The 19,415-nt window shown below is 41.9% G+C and overlaps 1 protein-coding gene and 1 pseudogene across 1 annotated transcript in view; one reads left to right on the forward strand and one right to left on the reverse strand.

The window, feature by feature from the left end:
- The window catches only part of LOC138439615 (GTPase IMAP family member 7-like), a 566,929-nt gene that overhangs the window by 105,819 nt on the left and 441,695 nt on the right, over positions 1-19,415 (forward strand). The gene's annotated exons all lie outside the window — the stretch shown is intronic.
- On the reverse strand, positions 14,095-14,959 carry LOC138439622 (GTPase IMAP family member 7-like; annotated as a pseudogene).

Below are 19,415 nucleotides of genomic sequence, written 5' to 3' on the forward strand. Positions count from 1 at the left end.
AAAGTATTTTTATATTTAGTACTGGAGTATAGCTTATTAAGGAGTGGGACACTTTTAAAATATCTTTCTTATTGGCTCCATAAATTGCAACTGTTGGTTTTCTTTTGGGAGAGCTCTGCCCATCATGAAAAATGCCTTTCTGTTATTAAAAGAAAGCATTTCTCATGAATTAGATTTCTGTTTTTGAGGTGATTGACATCATGATTCCATGTCATAGTGTCCTGAGTGTTGACATCCTTTTAGAACTTACATCTAGAAATTCAGAAATGTTAACTGCTGTTTGTATTTGTCTTTTGTTCATTGTTTGTGGCCAATATTTTCTCTTTCCCTTCAGTCTTATGAATAGTAAAATTAAAAAAAATTAGCAAACCAAATCTAATAATTTGTTAAAAGGGTCATATACCGTGATCAAGTGGGATTTATCCTAGGGATATGAAGATTTTTCGATTTTTGCAAAACAATCAATGTGTTATACCATGCTAACAAATTGAAGAATAAAAAAATCCAATCATAATCAATGGATGTAGAAAAAGGTTTTGATAAAATTCAGCCTCCATTTATAATAAAAAAATCTCCAGAAAGGGGACATAAAGGGAACATACATCAACACAATAAAGGCCATATATGACAAACTCATCGCAGAAGGTGATGGCACCCCACTCCCGTACTCTTGCCTGGGTCGATAAGACTGAGTCGGACACGAGTCGGACACGACTAAGTGACTTCACTTTCACTTTTCACTTTCATGCATTGGATAAGGAAATGGCAACCCACTCCAGTGTTCTTGCCTGGAGAATCCCAGGGATGGGGGGAGCCTGGTGGGCTGCCCTCTATGGAGTCACACAGAGTCAGACATGACTGAAGTGACTTAGAGGCAGCATGACAAACCCATGGGTTACCTGGTGGCTCAGTGGGAGAGAGACTGCCTGCTGATGCAAGACATGTGTGTTCAATAGCTGAGTGGGGAAGATCCTTTGGAGAAGGGAATGGCTAACCACTCTGATATTCTTGCCTAGGAAGTCCCACAGACAGAAAAGCCAGGCAGCTATGGTCCACGTGGTCCCAAAAGAGTTGGACATGACTTAGTGACTAAATAACAACAATGACAAACCCATAGCAAACATCATACCCAACAGTGAAAAGCTGAAAGCACTCAGTCTAGGATCAGGAACAAGTGGATAATGCCCACTCTTGCCACTTTGACTGAACATAGTTTTGGAAGTCCTAGCCACGATAATCAGAAAAGAAAAGAAATAAAAGGAATCCACATCAGAAAGGGAGAAGAAACTGTCACTGTTTGCAAATGACTTGATACTATATATAGAAAATCCTAAAGAAAACTGCTAGAGCTCATCAGGGAGGGCAGTGAAGTGCAGAATACAAAATTAACACACAGAAATCTGTTGCATTTCTATACACTAACAAAGAACTATTAAAAGGTGAAATTAAGGAAACAATCCCAAAGAAAGGCAATGCCAAAGAATGCTCAAACTACCGCACAATTGCACTCATCTCACTCGTTAGAAAAGTAATGTTCAAAATTCTCCAAGCCAGGCTTCAGCTATATGTGAACTGTGAACTTCAAGCTGGTTGAAGATGTTCAAGCTGGATTTAGAAAAGGCAGAGGAACCAGAGATCAAATTGCCAACATCTGCTAGATCATCGATAAAGTAAGATAGTTCCAGGAAAACATCTATTTCTGCTTTATTGACTATGCCAAAGCCTTTGACTGTGTGGATGACAATAAACTGGAAAATTCTGAGAGATGGGAATACCAGACCACCTGACCTGCCTCTTGAGAAATCTGATTGCAGGTCAGGAAGCAACAGTCAGAACTGGACATGGAACAACAGACTGGTTCCAAATAGGAAAAGGAGTGTGTCAAGGCTGTATATTGTCACCCTGCTTATTTAAGTTATATGCAGTACAAGCTGGAATCAAGATTGCCAGGAGAAATATCAATAACCTCAGATATGCAGATGATACCACCTTTATGGCAGAAAGTGAAGAAGAACTGAAGAGCCTCTGGGTGAAAGTGAAAGAGGAGAGTGAAAAAGTTGGCTTAAAGCTCAACATTCAGAAATCTAAGATCATGGTATCCGGTCCCATCACTTCATGGCAAATAGATGGAGAAACAGTGGCAACAGTGGCAACAGTGGCTGAGTTAATTTTGGGGGGCTCCAAAATCACTGCAGATGGTGACTGTAGCCATGAAATTAAAAGATGCTTACTCCTTGGAAGGAAATATATGACCAACCTAGACAGCGTATTACAAAGCAGAGACATTACTTTGCCAACACAGGTCCATCTAGTCAAGGCTATGGTTTTTCCAGTGGTCATGAAAGGATGTGAGAGTTGGACTGTGAAGAAAGCTGAGCTCTGAAGAATTGACGCTTTTGAAGAGTGGTGTTGGAGAAGACTCTTGAGAGTCCCTTGGACTTCAAGGAGATCCAACCAGTCCATCCTAAAGGAGATCAGTTCTGGGTATACTTTGGAAGGACTGATGCTGAAGCTGAAACTCCAATACTTTGGCCACCTCATGTGAAGAGTTGACTTATTGGAAAAGACCCTGATGCTGGGAGGGATTGGGGGCAGGAGGAGAAGGGGACAACAGAGGATGAGATGCCTGGATGGCATTACCAACTCGATGGACATGAGTTTGGGTAAAATCTGGGAGTTGCTGATGGGCAGGGAGGCCTGGCATGCTGTGATTCATGGGGTCATAAAGAGTCGAACACGACTGAGCAACTGAACTGAACTGAGGTGAAACCTCTTAATCCAGTTAGTTTATTCCCTACACCAGATCCAGAAGCAGAGCATCTATCTCATGACTGTGTTCAGAACTTGGATATGTCACCTAATCCCTTTGAACATATAACCAATCAGGCCATGACTGACCCCATAGTCCCATTCTGGTTCATAGATGGCAGTGGCCAGAAACAAGCCCCACTTGGGGCTAGATAAGCTAATGTCCAGGGACAGCCCAACAAAGTTATTCCCCCTTACCTCATCAAGTCAGCCACACTCCCAGCTCACATCCTCAGAGCAGGCTGAACTGACAGCTCTTACACAAGCCTTGACCCTAGTCAAAGACCAAAAGGTAAACATTTGCGCTGACTCCAAGTGTGTCTATAACAAACTACATTCTAATATTACAATCTGGAGGGAGAGCGGATTCCTAACTCAATAGGGCACATTTATTTTCAGTGCTTCTTTTATTTCTGAACTCCTCCATGTGGCTCAGCTCCCAAAACAAGACGCTGTAATATATTGCCGGGGACATCAGCGACACAGTCCTATCTCCTTTTATAACAATAGAGCAAATCACGAAGCAAAACCTCAGGCTGCCTCTGTTAGTCCTGTCTTTACTAGAGCCCAAATTGATGAGCCTAACATTCACACTTTCACTTTTCACTTTCATGCATTGGAGAAGGAAATGGCAACCCACTCCAGTGTTCTTGCCGGGAGAATCCCAGGGATAGGAGAGCCTGTTGGGCTGCCATCTATGGGGTTGCACAGAGTCGGACATGACTGAAGCGACTTAGCAACATCCACACATTACTCTCATATTTACATTCCCTTTTCCAACCCTCTGCAAAAGTACTTAAGTCTTTCCTTCAGAACTTTATTGAGCTGAGCAAGGACGATGCAACTTATTTAAATAATCTCACCCAAACTTGTACCATTTTTCAGTGGACAAATCCTAATTCTAACATTCACCCCCTCCTTTTCCCACTCACCAAATTCACAGGCATCTTTCCGGCACAAGACTGGCAACTAGATTTCACCCACATTCCACCCGTAAAAGGATTAAATTTCATCTAGTCTTTGTAGATACACTTTCTGGATGGATTAAAGCTTTTCTGACTACTAACAAACGAGCCCCTACTGTGGTTCGCCTTATTCTCACTGAAACCTTCTCTATATTTGGAATGCCTTCCTCCCTCCATTCTGACAATGGGCCCGAGTTCATAACCCAAATCACCCAAAATATTGCACAAACCCTTCAAATTCCTTAGAGGTTTCACATTCCTTATTACCCCCAGTCCTCTGGTAACGTTGAGAGAACCAAGCGAGTCCTAAATGAAACTCTGACCAAATTAACAATCAAACTTCATTAAGATTGGACTGAACTCCTCCCTTTAGCCCTCTTTAAGGTCTGGGCTTTACCAAAAAACCTCTAAGTATTGGTCCACTTGAGGCCATGTATGGGAGGCCCATAACACCTTTGGGTCTTTCCTTCTCCCAGGATGGTCCCAAACTGCCATCCCACCTTCCTTTTCCCTTACTTGCCCAGATAGGAGATGCTCTTTGGCAACGTATGGATAACCTACTCCCTCGACCACATCCCAATCTCCCGTACCATCCCTCCAAAGAGGAGACAAAGTCTATATGACAGGTCAGTCCCACTCAGATCTAAACCCTACATGGCAAGGACCCTATATGGTAATTCTGCTGACCCCTACTGCTGCAAAACTAAAAGAAATCACCCCTTGGGTGCACATTACTCGACTAAAAAAGGTTATGCAGCTCAATAATAAGAATGTTTGCCAGAATAATACTTACCAAGTTTCTCACACAGGCCCTACAACTCTAAAGTTCTCACAGCTTCCACCAACCCCAACTGACTTCGGATGAGCCTGTCAGTTTCACGGTTACAATTATTTCTGGAACAACTCATGGCAGATATCTGGGTCTCAAGTCCTCAAAGATCCACATTCAAACATGTTGAAGATTACATCTCCACCCTGTGGCTGCAAAGAATCTTTTATAACTTTTATCCGTTTGAAATCTAATTCTTCTCCATAGTAGTCTTACATTCACTTCCCCAAATGTTGGTTAGCATATTCTTATCTTTTTTTTGTTTGTTTGTTTTCCTCTGATGGAAGAACACTTTCAAAATATTCTAACATGTATACTATCATGTGAATTGAACCGCCAGTCTATGTCTGACGCAGGATGCAGCATGCTTGGGGCTGGTGCATGGGGATGACCCAGAAAGATGTTCTGGGGAGGGAGGTGGGAGGGGGGTTCATGTTTGGGAATGCATGTAAGAATTAAAGATTTTAAAATTTAAAAAATAAAAAACTAAAAATTTAAAAAAAAAATAAAATAAAATAAAATCAGAAAAAAAAAAAATACTAACCTCAACTATCTATTCTGGACCCTTAATTTAACCCATACTCTCAATGCTTCTGACCCACAATTGGCTAAAGACTGCTGGATATGTCTATCCATAACTCCTCTGGGAGATTCAGTCCTCCTCACATCCATCCTTGACTGGACCACTGGTAGCATATCCCTACACCACTCATATCACGGGGAGCCTTTATTTGTCTCATATCTTAAATATCTTCACACTAGTCATCAAACCCAGAATTTGGACAAACTCAGAATCTTTGCTCAGTGACCTTCCCTCCTACAACAGGAAACCTCCAATTGGAGGCCCTATCACCCAGAAAGTAACAGTATTACAACCAGCTCCTTTTCGCATATCTAGAAATTCCCAAAACAGTTCATATGACCAACCCTTGGGCATAATCCCTAAACCCATGTGTAACCATACCTCCACTTTACTCTTTGCCACTGGAAAAGCTATGTATAATATTTCTTGTCATACAGGACACTCTTTAACATTTAAAGGACGATTTCGCTCAGCATACTCCTCCACTTCTCCCATCGTTGGGGCCACCTTAGCAGGGTCCCTGAGCATTCTTGAACGAATGATCAAACCCCCTCCCCCTTGACTCCTCTTCGCCTTCTACTTCAGCTGTTGTATTGTGACACCTGGGTTGTTTTTCTTGTGTGGGGCATCTATATACCTCTGTTTACCTACTAATTAGACTGGAACCTGCACCCTGATATATTCCAGTCCTAACATTTTTATAGTCCCCAGTGATCAACCCCTACCTATTCCTTTCATTTGAAAGCAAACAAAATGAACAATTCATTTCATTCCCCTCTTAGTAGGACTAGGAATAGCAGCTGGAATTGAAACAGGAACTGCCGGCCTAACCACCTCCATCCAAAACTTCAGACACTATCCAAAGACCTATCAGACAGCCTCCAGGAAATATCCCAAGGTCTAATAACTATTCAAAATCAACTCAATTCCTTGGCAGCTCTAGTGTTACAAAATAGAAGGAGATTAGATCTACTCACTGTAGAAAAGGGAGGTTTCTGCCATTTTCTGGATGAATTCTGCTGCTTCTATGTCAACCAGTTGGCCCATTTCTCAGAATCTTCTCACAATAACAAGAGTGGCTGTTCTAAATTCACGTGTACACAGGCACAACCATTTCCTGCCTCATCTCCTTCCCCTTTGGCTTGACCAAGGTCCACTTCCCCTCCTCTGTGTGGGGTAATTCTCACAGTGGACTCACACTTGCTGAGGAGGCCTAACTGAGGATGGTGGCAGCTCTGTCGTGAGCTGAATAGAAGAATGAGTGCAATCAGTGGATGCAGGTTCTTCTGCCTTGCTGATGATGGAGTTTTAAAAGCCTGAACATAATAGAAACTTTAAGAAGCCAATTTTCTTTATCTTTGCCGCTGAAGCAATAAAAATTTGAAATTAGTATTAGAAAGTCTCTATCTCCAAGCTGTAGATGACAACAAATAATTCTGTGTATAAGTATGTAAGAGTAGTTTGCACATTCTCTCTTATTACATTTTATTTCTGTGTAACAGGGGATTTGAGATTTCAGCATCAATTTAGCAAACTAGTTATATCCCAACCATTCTGGAAAATGGATTGAGATCAATTATAGACCACAGACATTTTCTTTTTGAAATCCCTAATCAAACTGGGATGTCACAGTGAGCATACATATCAGATACAAGAGGATGCAACAATTTCTAGAAGGAGCACTGGGGCAGTACATTCACAGTCAGCGTGGCCCAGGGAGGCTAGGGCTGAGGCATCCACAGAGGAGACAGAAGCACCGTGGGGAGGTGGGCTTCAGACATTTCAGCTGCGATGGGATGGGTCTGAGGATTCACTGAGGATATGACCATGAAACAGCTGGCCCAACTGTCTCCTCACTTGCCCCTGTTCAGAGGCTCACACTTTAAGGTCTCTTTTCCAGAGTGCATAACTGAAGGATTCTGCCCTTTGATTAGAGCATCTCCAGAGAAAATCCTCCACATTTGGGCATTTTGTGTTCCGTCTCTATAACAGCCTGTCCCACAGTCACCTCAGGTGAGGCCTGCACTCAAAACCCTCACTTACAGGTGAAACTCCCAGCTTTTCTAGTGATTTATTCCAAAATTTGAAAAGGTAAACAGGGAGAACTGCCGTTTGAGGACAAACTGCAATATGATGGAGAGATGAAAGAGACAAAGATAAACAGAAAAAATAACCCTATGGGGGCAATTAACTCAGCAAAACAAAACTAACCAAGGGAAAATAAATTTCTCTTTCACATATATAGAGTCATCGTTGAACTTAAATGCCATAGTGGAAAGAAAACAAGTCTGTGATTGTAGCTTCTTTTTATTTTCAATCAAAGCATGTATTCAAGCTTGGTCATTGACTTTATTCACCAGATTGAGACTCTGTCAAAAACTAAAGGCATTCTCATGAGGTCAAGTTATGATCTCTAAGGACAGTCAAAGCTCTTGCCAGAGTTACCCCTACACTGGTTGTTTTAGAGTCTCCATTCACATCAGTAAACTTTACTGCCTGCTTTCTTTTCAGTCACAAGGACATGAAGAATCCACCCCACAGATGCTTAACTGGTCAAGGCTGGTCTTTGACTGATCTTGAGTACATAAGGATCAGGGCTCTGAGGGACACTTCTACACTTCACATATGCAGGCTCTACTCCACCTCTATGACTCTCCTGACTCTGTGGGATTTATACATAAGTACCATTCAGAAAATGAAGATCATGGCATCTGGTCCCATCAATTCATGGGAAATAGATGGGGAAACAGTGGAAACAGTGTCAGACTTTATTTTTTTGGGCTCCAAAGTCACTGAAGATGGTGACTGCAGCCATGAAATTAAAAGATGCTTACTGCTTGGAAGAAAAGTTATGACCAACCTTGATAGCATATTCAAAAGCAGATACATTATTTTGCCGACTAAGGTCCATCTAGTCAAGGCTATGTTTTTTCCAGAGGTCATGTATGAATGTGAGAGTTGGACTGTGAAGAAAGCTGAGCGCCGAAGAATTGATGCTTTTGAACTGTGGTGTTGGAGAAGACTCTTGAGAGTCCCTTGGACTGCAAGGAGATCCAACCAGTCCATTCTGAAGGAGATCAGCCGTGGGATTCCTTTGGAAGAAATGATGCTAAAGCTGAAACTCAAGTACTTTGGCCACCTCATGGGAAGAGTTGACTCATTGGAAAAGACTCTGATGCTGGGAGGGATTGGGGGCAGGAGAAGAAGGGGAGAGAGAGGATGAGATGGCTGGATGTCATCACTGACTCAATGGATGCGAGTTTGAGTGAACTCTGGAAGTTGGTGATGGACAGGGAGGCCTGGTGTGCTGTGATTCATGGGGTCACAAAGAGTCAGACACGACTGAGTGACTGAACTGAACTGAACCAGTCTGAGAGGGATGTGGCCAGCTCAAACTTCTTCCCATAATCTGAAGGAGCACAGTGCTTCTCTGGACTCCTGCTACACCACTCAGAGCATCCAATGCTGCTATTTCAGGAACAGAATGGGAAGATCTTGGGGTTCTTCTGTAGAGTGCTCTCCTCCACAGAAAATGAGGTGATCTATATCTAAGCCTTGCATTAAGTAAGAAATACATCACAAAGAAGGAGGACATTTATTCTTGTCTCCTGTAGACCTGTTATGCTGGCTCCATTAGTGTCTCATGAAGGAAATCTTGGATAGCTGCTACCCTAAGCAGAAACTCTTTGCAACCACTGCTCATTCATTTGTGTAATTAAAGCATCCAACCCAGTAATCAAGCTGAATTTCACTGAAGGGTAAATCTTCTCCTTCCCATAGCTTCTGCCAGCTTCTGCTGAAGGCCAAGCAGTGTGGATGGGGCTGGCTTCCATCTGCACCCCTACCCTTGCCTCCTCTTCCTCCAGCCACTGGGCTTGCTTCTGACTCCTCCTTGGTTGGAGGAGAGAGAAGAAACCACTGAAGACAAGTCCAGCACAATCTGGTTTTTGGGGAATGAGACACACTTAGTGTCTCTTTTTCTCATGGGGCTCCATTAATGACCCTGCAGATAGCCTCCCCTGGAAATCTACCATGACATGTCCAACTGCTGACTGCTATCTGCCCTCCAGCTGGTCATTTCAACTCCAGTTCCTGGCAGAGTTGGGATCCCTGGTAGACTTCCAGTCAAGTCTCCTTCAAGCCAGCTTTGGCTGGCTCCCTCCTGTGTGGCCTACAGCTGATTTGTGGGAAGAACACACTTGGGTCCCATAGTCAGTGAGAGTTATGGTTGCTTCAAATCAGCCTCCTGAATCATTATCCTCTGGCACATGGCAACATCTTTTATATTTCCCCCAAGAGCATCTGGCTCTAAAGTTTCACTCCAGAGGACACTGGTTATGTCCCCAGGAATCTCTTACTATGCAGCACTCATGTCCTCAGGCAGCACCAAGACCCAGGGGGCCACCTTATTGGTGTGAGGTAAGAGGGAACTCTTGTCCTGTTGGGTAGAGCACAAGAGGATTCCCCATGAAGCCTCCTTTATGAAATGCCATGCTTACAGAGAGATTACCCTCTTGGCTAGGGGAGCCACTACTCTGCACATAATCCCCCCAAATTTGCCAGTTCTGAAGGTTGTTGTCCTTCCAATCACAGTGTCCTTTTTTACAACGCCCTTTCCTCATAGATCAATGGGTAAAAATCCACCTGCAATCCAAGGAGACTCCAGTTTGATTCCTGGGTTGGGAAGATCTGCTGGAGAAGGGAAAGGCTACCCACTCCAGTATTCTGCTCTGGAGAATTCCATGGACTATAGTCCATAAGGTCACAAAGAGTCAGACAGGACTGAGCCACTTTCACTTTCACTTTCCTCTTGAACTACTCAAATACCTACTGAATTACTTAAAAAACTACGCCTCACAGAACTGGCTACCATTTGCTTCCTTTCAAGTTGTACACAACCTTTTAGTACATAAGACTGGATTGTGGGGATGTTGTCAATACTGAGTTAGTAGAAATGAATATTTTTGTTAATATCTTGCCACTTTCACCCTAGGCCTCTCACATAACCTTCAGTTCAAAATTTCAGTGTCAGACCCTCCCTTTGACTCTGATACTCAGCTTGTCACAAACCTAATTGAATGCTGTCACTTCTGAATCTACCCTGATGATCTCACCTGCAGACCCTAACTTTCCTCTTTCTGAAAGGAAGGGGGCATATCATCCCATCACCCACATGCACACATCCTATACATCCTTCAGAGTAGATCTCAAGCCCAGAATTCTTCCTCAAGTCTTCTCCTATGAATCCTACTTTCCTCAACTACAGATGATGGCTATGGCAAGTTTCAACCATAGCAATAGTACACACAACGAGTGCTGGAACTTCCCAAGACCTCAAGATTCAGAACCACCTTCAGAGAGAACTGGGATATAATGAAAGTGAAGATAATCTAATGGTGAAGAATTCATGCATCAAGGAAAAGATGATGCCTATATGCCTCATTTGAATTACTCATTTTCCTTCTGAGTATGTTTTACCTTCAAAAATAGAACATAGGTTTGAGAGAAAAGAAATCAACTCCTTTAAGTTGCACCTTCATTAGGTCCTAAGACAATCCTAGAAACACACAAACTAATTGACTTCATAATGCTTCTGTAAATTCCTGAGAGAAAATATCATCAAAATGGTTCGTAAAGTAAAGATGTCTGGGCAGTGCATGATTGTTCGCTCTCTAGAGATAATGCTGAACTGATGAATCATTCACAAGGAACTAACTATAAACATAAGATTCTGTTATAGCAAATAGCAATTGGGGCCTGCTGGTTTTTTCTTTTTTTTCACTTGTACTATGAATGTTTCTCACAACAGACTTCTCTTGCACGTTGTCGTACTCTATTCATAGTTTTTGTGATGAACGTTAGAATGAGCAGGTATTTGAGATGTTATTTTCACCAGATTTAATCTCCAGGAAATGGCAACCCACTCCAGTACTCTTGCCTGGAAAATCCCATGGACAGAGGAGCCTGGGAGGCTGCAGTCCATGGGGTCACAAAGAGTTGGACATGACTAAGCAACTTCGCTTTCCTTTTATTTTCCCTGTGTCCCTAAGTTTCAAGGATGCAGTAAACACTTTGTCACTTTCAGAAACAAAACAAAGGACAGCTATAAAAATTTCAGATATTTGAGTTGGAGTTATCTGCCATGTTTATTTTAATATAAACTCATCTCTCTATCACTGAAGTTTTGTAATGATTTTAGTAGGATAGAAACTTTAATGTGTTCACTGCCAAGGTCACAGTCTATGTGGGTAAAATTTTCCCAGAGATTTCAACAGTCACATGAGACTTTCCTGCTGTCAGGGGATTGAAAAAAACAAACAAACAACAACAACAACAACAAAAAACAATAAAAATCAGGGAATGTGTTCAAATAGAAAAAGAAGTAGGTATGATAAGATGTATCCACCAGGATTCTAGCAGAAAAAAAGATGGTCTGTAGTGATATTTGAAGCTGAGTCTAGTGAAGAGGCTTCCTATGAGCGATGGATACAAGGTTTGGAAATGACAAGGGAGAGGTCCAGTAACAGTGAGGAAATTGTATCAGTACCCAAACTGGTGAACAAAGGTGGAATCCAGAAGGAGAGTTGGGTGAAGAGATCTCAAGGAGAGGAGCTATTACCTTCAACTTAGGGTAGCAACTACTCAGAGATGACCTTGCAGGGAGAGAGGCCGGAGAACAGATTTACTGATCTTGCTTTTCTACCTTCAAGAGATCTCCTGCTTGGATTTCCTTTAGCAGAAACCAAGCAGAGGACAGACAGCAAGAGATCTCACTGATGTAGTCCACGCAGAATAGCTTCCCAGGCAACAAGTTAGATTGAAGGGGAGAAGGGAGTGAAGTGTAAATGTGCAGAGGCAAACGAAAACTATTTGATAGAGAAGACATTTTTATACTACAGTTAGGAGCATTTGAAGTTAGGACAGTACCTTAAAAGAGGGAGAGAGCCCAATGGTGGGGTTGGACCCATGGCTTGTGAAAGTTTCCTAGTTGGGAAAACTTATGCCTCTGCTCTGGTGGATGAAACTGGACTTTGTCTCTCTGAAGGGCAGTGCTGTGTCTAGCAGTGTGTGTTCAGGTGTCTATGGGCTTGATATGGCTTTGGGCAGTCCCTTTGCTAATGGTCAGGGTTGTGTTTCTGTTTTGCAAATGGTTTGGCGTGAAGTGTCCAGGACTGGAGGTTTTGGGTCTTTGGGTGGGCCTGGGTCTTAGCATTGATATGGAGGTTTTGGGAGAGCTCCTGTCGATTAATGTTCCATTAGCAAATGTGCTGTTTGATGCAGAGACCTCAAATCCCTAGGTTGTGCTCTGTGACAACCAACAGGGGTGGAAGGGGGGTTCAAGAGGGAGGGGACATATGTGTACCTATCACTGATTCATGTTGATATATGGCAGGAACCAACATAATACTGGAAAGCAATTTCTTCCAATTAAAAAAATAAAACAAAGCTGTCTAAAAAGATCAAACTGGTGCCTTTGAAAGAACTTTTACCTTAAAAGCAAGCAAGTAGGAATTAAAAGTCAGCTCTATTGATCACTAGGCAAGCATTCAAATGGCTCTAGTCAAATTACTTATATTCCTGAGACTCACTGTCATCTTTTCCATAGGGTTGTTATCAGAATTAATTTAAATAAAATGACATATAAAATATTTTTGTATAGAAGAACAGTCATGTTAATCTGTACTATACTTGAATGGCATTGACAGAAAAAAATGAGATATATTTAATAGCAGAACGAGGAGAGGAAAAAAAACAAGAGAATTTGCCAACTTCCACATCTCCATGAACCACAGAATAATGGTGCCGGAGAAGCCCATAGTTCACAAACTTCTCACAGGTGTGGATTGAAATAACACAGCAGATATTACATCAGTGGGGCCTACACTTAACATAGGCAAGGTTTCTTATTTGAATTTTCCCAAATTGAATCTTTGAACTCTATAAAATGTATCATTACCTGGTTATGTCAATTTCATAAACTCTTGAAATCTTGGTATGGTGCAGGACAGGTAGGAGCTAGTGGTGCTGGAGAATGAGCTGGGAAGATATTCAATTCCGGTTAACTCTCACTGCATTGATTTCCCAGATGATGCTAGTAGTAAAGAACCCCCCCCCCACAACCCCCCACCAATGTATGAGATGTAAGTGATGTGGGTTTGATCCCTGGGTCAGGAAGATCCCCTGGAGGATGGCATGGCAACCCACTCCAATATTCTTGCCTGGAGAATCCCACAGACAGAGGAGCCTGGTGGGCTAAAGCTCACGGGGTTGCAAAGAGTCGGACAGGACTGGAGCAACTTAGCATGTGAGCATGCAGCCCTCACTGCATAACAAACCATCCCAAAACATAGTGGCTTAAAACAATAACCATCTTTTATTTTTCTCATGAATCTGCAATTTGGGCAGGACCCCATGGGGATGGCTCATCTTTGCTCTTTGCAGTTTCATCAGTTGGCAGCTGGAGAATCCACTCTGTGTTGCCTCATTTGCAAAGCCAGCAAGCTGATTCTGGATGCAGATGAAATATCAGCCCAGGGAGTGGATCAGTGAGTTCAGGCCCTCATCATGGGGGCGACTTGGGCTTCTACTCAGGTTGCCTCACAACAGGATGGGCAAATTCCGAGGGTAACCATCGTAGAAGAGCAAGGAGGCATTTTCCCTATCTAATCTTAGAAGTCACATGGTGTTGCTTCAACCACCCACTATTTATCAAAGTGGTCACAAAGTCCCTCCAATTCCAAGGTAGGGCATAGACCCATAGCTCAAGGGAGAGAGATCATATGAAGAAGTCAGAATGTAAGAAGTCAGAAAATATGGTTTTAACAATCTTTGGAAACTATAAACTACAGTATTAACAAGTTATAGTAAAATGAGGAGTAAAGATAAAATTTATACTACCACAACTTGGGTCATATTTTTGAAAGCATATTTTTAATCATGTTGAATGCAGTTTGGAATATATTCATCTCAGCTTGTTCCCTTAGGTTTTTCATTCATTCATCATGCTTCCACATTAGCAATTTTATTTGTTTCTCCTTTTCTTCTGGTGGTTTATGGGCATATTCCTTTTCTACTAGTTTAATTTTGCTTTGTAAATCATCAGCATAGATTTTCTTCAAGTGTTCCTCCTGCTGTCTCAGCTTTTGGTCTATGTTCTTGTAAATGGGGTCAGAAAAGTAAGCCCCCTGGTTGTTCTGCACCATCTTGTCTATCAGCTCCACCAGCTCCTGCACTTGAGCTTCCTTCTCAGCCTGCTCTGTTTGTGCTGTTACTGATGGCACAGCGGCAGTCTCCACACTCCTGGAGGAGGCTTCATAGGTTTACATCTGCCTCCTTCAAAAAGTCGCTCAGGCTCTGGTCGCCCAGTTCATCTCTGCAAGTGAATAAGATGATCATATACTTCATGGCTGCTTTCCCAAACATATCCTTGACCAACGCCATGGTTTGCTGCTCTTCCTGTGTGTGGCGGCCCAGCCTCAGGACCAAGATGATGGCGTGAGGCCCAGGACAGGAGGCGAGGACACATTGGCTGATTTCCCGGCAGATGGTGTTCAGGCTCTCCTTGGTGTCAAAGAGCTCTGGAGAGTCAACAACGAGATGGTCTCTCTCCTTCCATTTTGGGATGCTTTCTGACAAGTTTTGGTAACAGCTTCCAGAGAAATCCTAGAGTTGAATACATTTTCCCCGAGGATGGTGTTTGCAGTCGCACTTTTCCCACTTCCGGTCTTCCCGACCAGCATGATCCTCAGAGCATTGTTTGGCGTGGCAGCCATGTTTATATCAAGAGACTCAGGCGCAGGCACCCGCACCACATTAGTAAAAGGAAGGAGAGGGGGAGAAGGGTCAATTTAGGTAAGCAGGAACCATTTCCAACTGTCTTTTTTTTTCTTCTTCTTCTTTTCCTCCCTGAAAGTTTCTAATATTCTCTTATGCATATTGACCCTGGTAGAGACAGCAAATTTAAACAGTTCAATTGTTATTGAAGAAATAACCAAGTAGTTAGAGTATCTCCACAAAAGTGTCAGGTCTTGATGGTTTCATAGGGCACTCACTGAAACCTTTAAAGATCTCACAATCTCCGTGCTATTCAGACTATTCCTGATCACATAGCAATGAAGGGAAATGTTCAGTTTTTTCTATGAAGCGAGTGTAATGTTGATTCCAAAAGCTAACAAAGATTTCACAATAAATAAAGCTATAGACATGTCTCATGTGTAAATATTGATACAAGAGTCCTAAATAAATTATTAGATGTGAAAAGCAGTATCACATGAGTAAGTATGATTGTCAGATATACTAGGGTGATTGAACATGAGGATTTTGATTGTTATAATACATCCCATCAAGAGATTAAGAAGAAAAAGAAATATTTGGCCAAATTCAATCCTGATTCATGTTTAAAGCAGTTTATCAAATTTAAATTAATTGATTCCTCTTTAACATGATTGTATATATATATATATATATATATATAAAATAAAAAATTTTTGTTACTGCTTTTTTTTTTCATGCAACTAAAATTGTTGTTTGGCCACTAAGTTGTGTCAAACTCTTTTGTGACCCCATTTATTGTAGCCTGCTTGGCTCCTCTGTCCATGGCATTACCCAGGCAAGAATACTAGAGTGGTTTCTCATTTCCTTCTCCAGAGGATCTTACAGACCCAGGGATCAAACCCAAGCCTCCTGCATTGGCAGGTGGATTCTTTGCCATTGAGCCACGTGGGAAACTCAGCAACTAAAGCAGTTGATTATAAAATTTATTTGAATGAAGGAAAAGAAATTAGCCTGGGCAATCAAGCCAAAAAAAAAAAATGAGGTAAGACTAGCTTTGCCAGATAGTAGAATATAGCAGTTTCTATAATTAAAGCAGTATGATATTGGTGCATGGATAGACAGAACAGTGAAACAAAAACAGAAAATTCAAATATAAGCCAAGTTGATCACACAACATTCATTTATATTCAAATCATTTACATTATGCTGTATTTATATTCAGTAAGGTAGCATCTCACATCAATGTGAAGAAAGACAGACTAATAGGGAACACTGAGATAACCATAAAGAAAAAATAAAACTGCATCTATTTCTTCTTGCTGTTCAACTTCGAAATAGATCAGAAATTTAAATGTAGAAAAAGTTAATCCATATAAATAATAGAAGAAACATGAGTAAATCTTTGTAACCTAGGTATAGGTAAAATATTTATAAGATTTGGAATAGAGTAAGGTTGTGTGAAAATTGATTAGTCATGTATGACTCTTTGCGATCCCATGGACTATACCACCCATGGAATTCTCCAGGCTAGAATACTGGGGTGGGTAACCTTTCCCTTCTCCAGGTTATCTCCCCCAAACCAGGGATTGAACCCAGGTCTCCCACATTGGAGGTGGATTCTTTACGAGCTGAGCCACAGGGAAGCCCAGAGTAAGGAAAGAGACTCCTAAATTTGATTACATGATAATTAAACAGATATTGTGGGGATATATACATTAAAACACAAATGTCAAACCGGGGGGGGGGGTGGAAATTTCCTGCTTATATAAAAGAAGGGCCATTTCCCTTTTATACAAATAATATCTCTACAAATGGTCAATAAGCACATGAAAAGATGCTCAGCATCACTAACTACTCAAGAAAGGCAATCAAAAATACCTTGATATATCACCTCACAGAAGTCAGAATTGCCACCATCAAAAAGTCTACAAATAATGCTGGAGAGAGTGTGGAGAAAGGGAAACCCTCCTAACTGTTGGTAGAAACAAAATTGGTATAGTCTCTATGAAGAACAGTATGGAAGATCCGCAAAAAACTAGAAGTAGAGTTGCCATATGATCCAGCAATCCAACTCCGGGGAATATTATCCAAATAAAGCTCTAATTTGAAAAGATACATGCAGCCTTATGTTCATAGTAGCACTATTTACAATAGCCCAGACATGGAAACAACCTAATTGTCCATCTACAGATGAATGTGTAAAGAACTGTGGTTTGTATATACAACAGGATATTACTCAGCCATAAAAGAGAATGAAATAATGTCATTTGCAGCAACATGGATGAAATGAGATGTTTTCACATTGAGTGAAGTAAGTCAGAAAAAAACAAATATTATATGGTACAATTTATATGTAAAATCTAAAAAAATAAATGACCTTATTTACTAAACAGAAACAGACTCACTGACACAGAAAACACACTTATGATTACCAAATAGGAAAGTCAGCCGCTGCTGCTCCTGTTGCTAAGTTGCTTCAGTTGTGTCTGACTCTGTGTGACACCATAGATGGCAGCCCACCAGGTTCCCCCGCTGCTGGGATTCTCCAGGCAAGAACACTGGAGTGGGTTGCCATGTCCTTCTCCAATGCATTAAAGTGAAAGTGAAGATGCTCAGTCGTGTCTGACTCTCAGTGACCCCATGGACTGCAGCCTACCAGGCTCCTCTGTCCCTGGGATTCTCCAGGCAAGAGTACTGGGAAAAGGTATAAATTAGGAGTATCGGATTTATGGATACATACCACTATATATTGGAGAAGGAAATGGCAACCCACTCCAGTATTCTTGCCTGGAGAATCCCATGGACGGAGGAGTTTGGTGGGCTACAGTCCACGGGTCGCAAAAAGTCAGACACAACTGAGCAACTTCACTTACACTTCACCACTATATATGGAAACATACCACTAATTTCCCTGAAGGCTCAGATGGTAAAGCATCTATCTACAATGTGAGAGACCTGCATTCTATCCCTGGTTTGGGAAGATTCCCTGGAGAAGGAAATGGCAACCCACTCCAGTACTCTTGCCTTGAAAATCCCATGGACGGAGGAGCTTGGTGCAGGCTACTATCCATGGGGTCGCAAAGAGTCAGGTGCGACTAAGCAACTTCACTTTCACCACTATATATTCCTTGTGGCTCAGCGGGTAAAGAATCTGCCTGCAATGTGCAAGACCTGGGCTCGATCCCTGGGTAAGGAAGATACCCTGGAAAAGGGAAAGACTACCCACTCCAGTATTCTGGCCTAGAGAATTCCATGGACTACAGAAGAACTGTACAAAAAAGATCTTCACAACTCAGATCATCATGATGGTGTGATCACTCAACTAGAGCAGACATCCTGGAATGTGAAGTCAAGTGGGCCTTAGAAAGCATCACTACAAACAAAGCTAGTAGAGGTGATGGAATTCCAGTTGAGCTATTTCAAATCCTGAAAGATGATGCTGTGAAAGTGCTGCACTCAATATGCCAGCAAATTTGGAAAACTCAGCAGTGCCCACAGGACTGGAAAAGGTCAGTTTTCATTCCAAAGAAAGGCAATGCCAAAGAATGCTCAAACTACCGCACAATTGCACTCATCTCACATGCTAGCAAAGTAATGCTTAAAATTCTCCAAGCCAGGCTTCAACAATATGTGAACTGTGAACTTCCAGATGTTCAAGCTGGATTTAGAAAAAGCAGAGGAACCAGAGATCAAGTTGCCAACATCCATTGGATCATGGAAAAAGCAAGAGAGTTCCAGAAACACATCTATTTCTGCTTTATTGACTATGTCAAAGCCTTTGACTGTGAGGATCACAATAAACTGTGGGAAATTCTGAAAGAGATGGGAATACCAGACCACCTGACCTGCCTCCTGAGAAACGTGTATGCAGGTGAGGAAGCAACAGTTGGAACTGAACATGAAACAATAGACTGGTTCCAAATGGGAAAAGGAGTAGGTCAAGGCTGTATATTGTCACTGTGCTTATTTAACTTCTATGCAGAGTACATCATGAGAAACGCTGGGCTGGAGGAAATACAAGCTGGAGTCAGGATTGCTGGGAGAAATATCAATAACCTCAGATATGCAGATGATACCACCCTTATAGCAGAAAGTGAAGAAGAACTAAAGAGGCTCTTGATGAAAGAGGAAGAGTGAAAATGGAGAGTGAAAGAGGAGAGTGAAAATCTTGGCTTAAAGCTCAACATTCAGAAAACTAAGGTCATGGCATCTGGTCCCATCACTTCATGGCAAATAGATGGAGAAAAAGTGGAAACAATGGCTGATTTTATTTTTCTAGGCTCCAAAATCACTGCAGATAGTGATTGCAGCCACGAAATTAAAAGATGCTTCACAAAGTGTTGGACACGACTAAGCGACTGAACTGAACTGGACTGAACTCCTTGGAAGGAAAGTTATGACCAATCCAAAGAGCATATTAAAAAGCAGAGACATTACTTTGCCAAAAAAGGTTTGT

The sequence above is a fragment of the Ovis canadensis genome, chromosome 4 (assembly GCF_042477335.2).
Source record: "Ovis canadensis isolate MfBH-ARS-UI-01 breed Bighorn chromosome 4, ARS-UI_OviCan_v2, whole genome shotgun sequence".
Lineage (NCBI taxonomy): Eukaryota > Metazoa > Chordata > Mammalia > Artiodactyla > Bovidae > Ovis > Ovis canadensis.